We start from the raw sequence: 6,503 nt of genomic DNA, 5'->3' as shown, positions 1-6,503 counted from the left end.
TCTCTGCATTCGTACCTGTCCCAGAAGGCCGGGCTCAGCTCTGCCAGACCCTCCATTCCGTGAAGCCGCAGGGCCAGCTGGGAGGGCTCAGAGGCTTGTGCTGAAGCCAGAGTGTAGGTCAGGACTCCTACAGGGCCTGGTCAAGGGGCAGGTTGGGCTCAGGTGGGGCTCAATAGGGCCCAAGTTAGCTGAGTAGGGGGCTGCAAAGGGACTTGAGCTTCTAGCAAGGGCAAGGCCGGATCTGTCCCGTGCTGAGTGGTTGGATCTCAAGGCCATCCTGGGCTGTGGTCGCTGGGCTGAGAGGCAGAGTAGACCCTCTGAGGAGAGCCAGAGGAGCCACCAGGCTCCCAAGCCTTCCCCAGAGGCCACTCAGACACCACAGCCACTGGGCACCCGGTGAGGCCTCCCTCCAGGCCCACAGTCTGTCCGGCGGGAGCCGAGCTACTCCACTCCAGTGCCCCACCCAGCAGAGCCGTGGACCATGCCGGTGCCATGGAGATGCCACCACTGCAGCCTTTCCCAGCCGGTAACCATGGGAATGCATTGGGCTGTGGGCTGCTTATGCAACGCCTCCCAGGGAGGGGCCTGACCTGCTCCAGGATGCCTGCGCCTGTGTGGAAGCCAGAGCCCTGCAGGGTCTGTGAACTCCGGCCAGGTCATCCCACCTGGCAGCCCAGACAGGGGAGGTGAGGACTGAAGCTTGCACAGCCCTCCCTCCCACACATAGCAGCCTGTCTGGGAGGGGATGCATCTGGGCTAGAATGACCCTGAAAAGAAGAGAGGAGAGGAGAGACAGACAGACAGACATGATGTGGGGGGTGGGCAGAGGGAACCCAGGAGGATTCTGACAGCTGGGGATGGCGGGCCATCTGCACGCACTTGGGAAGCCCCAGCACATCCACAGCCAGGCGCAGACGTTCGGTGTCAGGGCTGGGACAGCTGCTGGCTGGGCTGTTCTGTCACTTCCCCGTAGTTGGAATCTGGGGCCTCATAAAGAGGAAGATGCAGAAAGACAGAGCACAGAGCCAGCCAGGAGAGCAGATTCACAGATGAGAGAGACAGAACAGACTGGAAAAAAAAAAAAAATCTGCAGTTTCTCTCTGGCTTCCAAAGCCTAGATCTGCCCCAGAGGCAGGCCTGTCCCCAGTGGTCTCAGGGCCTGTACCTCAGGCAGCTCCAAAGATCGAGCGTGAACCCACCACAGGGTGGCTGGATCTAGAGGGCAGGAGGCCGGGTCCAGGTCTCTCCATGCCCTGCTGCCTGCCTGGGTCCTCTCTACCCTGGCCTTGTCCTGTGTCACCCCATCCCTGCCAGAGCTGTATTTGCAATCTGCAGCCTCCTGTAGGCTTCCTCATGCTGGAAACTCCAGTGCCACGTCCTTCCTGCTCCTCCCCCTGAGCCTTCGTCCTGGTGACAGTGCCCAGGCCAATGGACCACCACCTGCTGGCCTGATGTTCCTCCCCTTCCTTCTCTCCAGGGACCTCCTTGACTCCCAGCAGTCAGCTGCTCCCGCTGGAATGTGGAGCCCTTGTCACCACTAGAAACCATCCTGGCTAGAATGCCCTGGTCCCTTCCTCAACACCCCCACCTAACGTGACCCCTGATATCCCTCCATTCATCCCACTGTCCCCTGCTCCAGCTTAGACCCCAGCCATTGCTCAAGTGCTCCCTTACACACCAGCGAGGCTCTTGTGCTCTGTGGGGAGAAGGCAAAACCCTGCCTCAAATCAGCCTTCTTTACAGGGGCACCCCACCCAGGGAAGCAGTGTTACTACAGATTCATGCTCCCGGGGCAGAGCTAGGCCATCAACATGGCTGACCATTTCCCCCTAATTCTTTGTTTTCTAATATAGTTTTCTTTTTTGTGTGCTTTTCTTTCTTTCATAGGAGTGTACGAGAGAGAGAGAGAGAGACACGGACGCTCAGTAGATCCTGTGCCACCTTCACTCCCCAGCCCTCTGAGCCAGGATCACGGACTCGCACCCGCAGGTTGACAGGGAACTGAAACGTGATCTCCACGTGACCCAGCTTCGTGGGGACCGCAAGGTGCCACTACATCACCGAGCTGGCCTCCCCAGATTGCCCGCCCACTGGGCCTTCCACCTTCTGCCACTGCTATTTCTGACCTTACCCACTCTGGGCTCCCACCCCTTGGTGTGCCACAGACGTTGCCCTCAGGGTTGGTGTGGGAGCCAGCAGCAGCCCCCCTCACTCAGTCAGTCCCAGGCCCATGCCCATCTGCGTTTACTGCCATCCTCTGCGCAGAGGCCCCTTCTTGTCCAAGGTGCCCCCACAACTGGCCCGGGCCTTCACATTCCTCCCCGTGGCCTGGCTGGCCCCATCTTTCAGTGGATCCCTGCCTGTCTCATTAGCATTTGCCTGGAGTATCTTCTTAGTACAAGGCACAACACCCTAACGGGCCCACGTTCCCCTCTCTCCCGGCCCCCCGACAAGCCTCAGGGAAGGGTACCCACATGTCCTGCTCCTCTGCTCCCGCAGCCATTCATTCCCAGGACCCCCCAGTCCAAGCTCTGCCGGTTCTGCTCTAGCTGTGAGCTCCCGGAGGCCAGCCCCAGCCTGGCTGTCCACAGCTCTTTGAGGGCACTTGGATCGCTGTCTATCACCCCGGGAGCAATTCTCATTTGGCCCCATGGTCGCTATTTATGCCCCGCCCCCCGACTGCTCCTTCTCAGCTTCCTCTGGGGGCTCTGCTCCCCGTAGGACTTGGGATTGCTTGACTCCCTCCAGCTCAGGGCTGAGCCCCCTTCTCATCTCGCCCCTCGCCTGCCCTCGGGTGGTCTCCCCCAGACCCTTGACACTGAACAGCACCAATTCTTCAACCACTCCTGAGTTCATCCCAAGCCAGGCCTGCCGTCTCAGCTCCGGCTGCTCCATCCCCAGATGCAAGATGTCTCACCTGAAACCCAAACTGGACGTGTCGAGCTGAGCGCCTGCCCCCGCCGCCACTTCTCCACGTCACTAGTCATTCCAGGAAGCTTCTGGAATGCCTCTCTGGTCTCCATCGCACTCATTCCATCACCAAGCCAGACATCGGTTGAGTCTGTCTTCTATTTCCTGCCGCTGTCACCCTAGTCAAGTGTCCATTTTGTCTCCCTGCTGCCACTTGATGCCCCTGCCTGAAGTCTGCTCTTCGCATACCAGCCAGAGGGGTCATTTAACACCTAGGCCTCGTTAGGCCACATACCACCGTAGCTCTTGGGATAAAAGCTCCCTAATTCGGCTTTCCTGACCCCACATGACCTCAGACCACCCTCCTCTTCAAGCACCAAGCTTCGGCCACAGTAACTGTCAGTTCGCCCGGCTTCCAAGCTCCTCCCCACCTCAGGGCCTTCACACAGGCTGTTGCCTCTGCCCGCGCTTTCTACTCAGTTCTTTCCCTGACTCACTCCTACGAGTCATTCTCATCTCGACTTAGATGTCACCGCCTTCAGGGAGCCCCACCTCTCTGAGACCTCTGGACTGGTCCTTCGGATACCCGTTCTCTTGGTACTCCTATCAACAGAGCCTAGTGCCTGTCCTTGCACACATGCACGGGTCTTACACAGCCACGTGACTGCCAGGTGCCTCTCCCTGTACCACACACCTGCCATATTTGTAGACGAGCACATTTTCTGAATGCCCTTCCTGTCTGAGGCAATACGAGGACAGAACTTGCTGTCCTAGCCCCCTGAGGCCAGTGGGCAGGGTCACAGCCAAGGCCATGTCCATCAGCGATAGCTCTGCAGGACTCAGTTTTGGAAGAGAGCAGCAAGAGGAAGCCGATGCCAGGTGGAGCCGAGTTTTTGGCAAGCACGGCAGTGGAGGAGCTTGGCTTTTCAGGACAGACATGTGGTGTTTCTGGCATTCTGTGCCCGCTGTACTGGTGTCAGCAGCTGTGTTTGCAACCCAAAGTGGCGGAGGGAGGAGTTCACCACGGTGCTTCCTGGTATGGAACGGGCACTTCTCCTGGCCGCACTGTCTCTGGGTTTGAGCTCTGGCCCTCCTGGAGACAGGCGAGCCAGTAATGCCCTTGAATATGTCATGTTTCCCTTAACCCAGCCAGCACGTGTTCTGTCGTCTGCAACAGAGAGTCCTCTTACACCTTCTGCATTGATTGGGGTTCTCCTGAGAAATAGAGCCAATATCATACACACACACACTTCACGGGAAATGAGCTAAAGTACTAGTTTATATTGGTGCAAAAAATTTTGAAATCCATGCATAGTTTTTTTTATAGTACATATTTCCCAAGAACTCTTTGAGGACCTCCTGTGTATGGTCTAGAAAGAGATTTATTACAGCGTACTGGCTCACACAGACATGGAGGCTGGAAAGCCTGCAAGCTGGAGGCTGGGAAGGCCGGGGGCATATTCGAAGTTCTTTGAGCGAGGAACAAAGAGGGCAAATGGTCAAGGTTCCAGCTAAACAGTCAGGCACCAGAGTTCAAGGTTAACCTTCCCCGACTTTTCAGTTTTATTCAAGCCTCAACAGATTGGATGGTGGCCACCCATACTGGGGAGGGCCACCCACTTTTCTCGGTCTACCAGTTCAAATGCTCGTCTCTCCCACAAACACACCCAGCAACAATACATACGCAGCTATCTGGGCACCATGGAGCCCAGCCATGTTGACACATAAAATTGACCGTCTCACCCTCCCTAACCAGACCTTGAGCCCCTTGAGTAGGGGAATATTCCAGGGTTATTTGTAGCTGTATTTTTAGACTCTAACAAGATGCCCGACACCTTGTAAATACCAAATGGATGAATGCATGGCCTAGCAGACCCAGAGCCCTAACAGGAAGGCCAAGAAGGCCCCTGGGGAGAATGAAGCCTGGTCTGATGCCCACCATCCTGCCAGCTCCTGTCTCTAAGCTTTGTTCTCTAAGCAAGATCAGCCACATTCCAGGGGCACTGTGCAGTGTGACCTGGTGGGGTGCTAAGTCTACACTGCAGCCTGAGTCCCTTTGTCCAAGAAGCCTTCCTCCACTGCCCCTGGCCTCACCCACACCTTGTCCTGAGCTCCCACATCCCAAGCCCGAGCCCCACATGCCCGTTCTCACGTTAAGTTTCCAGCTCCTTCCTGGAGAACTTCTCAACATCCCTGGGGGTTCTCTGGGAACAGAAAATGGGCCCCTGTTTTTGTCACACCTCCCCCTCCCACAGAGTGAGGGAATCCAAGTACAACAGGAGGAAGTCGACTTTGTCCCTGTCCTTAGGATGCTCTCCTCTCAGGACCTAGGGGAGGCTGACTGGGAGGAGGACACAAGTGAAGGGTGGGAAACTGCTTCCCCACAGCAGCCTGGGGCCCAGGAACCTCCTTCCGGTGGGACTCCTGCACAGATGCTCACAGGGCACCAGTCCTCCTGTCCCTTTAGCTTATTAGATGAGTCTGGAAGGGCCTGGAGACATCCTTCCTCCCCCTCCTCCAAGGTCCTTCTACACACACCTGTGCTGGCCAGACCAGCAGCCCCGCTAGAAGAAACCGGCCCCTTGGGCTGGCTGAACTCAGAGCCAGGCCCTTGACGTCCTGAGTCCATCTCCTGTCAGGGCCCATCCAGGGAGCAGCCAGGTCTGTGTTGTTGGCTGCTGTTAGTCTGCCACCTGGTGGCCACAGGGAGCATTGTTCATCTCAACACTCCTTTGCATGTGGTTCAGGGCCCCTTCTGAAAATCCCCTACTCCTCCTGCTACAGATGGGAAAGCTGAGGCCCTGAGAGGAAAGGAGCGGGCCATGAGGAATCTGCCTAGAGCCGTCATCCACAAGGCCACAGGGCCCTGTTGTGTGGTGGAATCCTAAGGCTCCTCCTGAAACTGGAAGTGAGCAGGAGGTAGACTTACAGTCATAGTGAGACCTCTCAGGAAGGACTGAGCAATTCACACAGCAAGCTGCTTCTACCACGGCTAAAACCATGAACTAACCACTAACTAAGCACTAAACCCAACTAACACTAGCCACCAACATTGATTAACATTAACTAACCACTAACATCAACTAACACCAACATTAATCTAACAGCACTATCTAACTACTGATTATCCACTAACACCAATACCAGCCAAGCTCGCCCATACTAACACCACTATGCTAACACCATGAACACTCATTAAAACTAACAGCCATTAAAACTCAGAGGGACAAAGATATTTTTAATAATGATAAGGGTGCAGAAAAAGTGTCACATTTGTGTAAGAATACACTGAACCAATTTTTTCTGGGAGACAAAGACTTAAGTGCATAATATTGGCTCCGAAATTCTAGGTCTAGCAGAATGTCTTCTGCTAGACTAGGGGTTTATTCCCAAATTTTTATTTTTTCAAGGTATACATGAAGAACGTCATGCAAAGAAGCTTACATTATAATTATCTATTTAAAAAATAGATAATTGTTGGGCCTCTAGGTTCAGCTCAGGGCTCTGAAGCCCTCTGCCAGTCAAGGATACTGCTCCAGAACCCCGTGTTAGCCAGATAGGCAAGTGGCTCCCACTCTTGCTCTTCTCTTTCC

Source organism: Tupaia chinensis, unplaced genomic scaffold, assembly GCF_000334495.1.
Source record: "Tupaia chinensis unplaced genomic scaffold, TupChi_1.0 Scaffold000170_1, whole genome shotgun sequence".
Lineage (NCBI taxonomy): Eukaryota > Metazoa > Chordata > Mammalia > Scandentia > Tupaiidae > Tupaia > Tupaia belangeri.
This window is presented reverse-complemented; position numbering follows the sequence as displayed.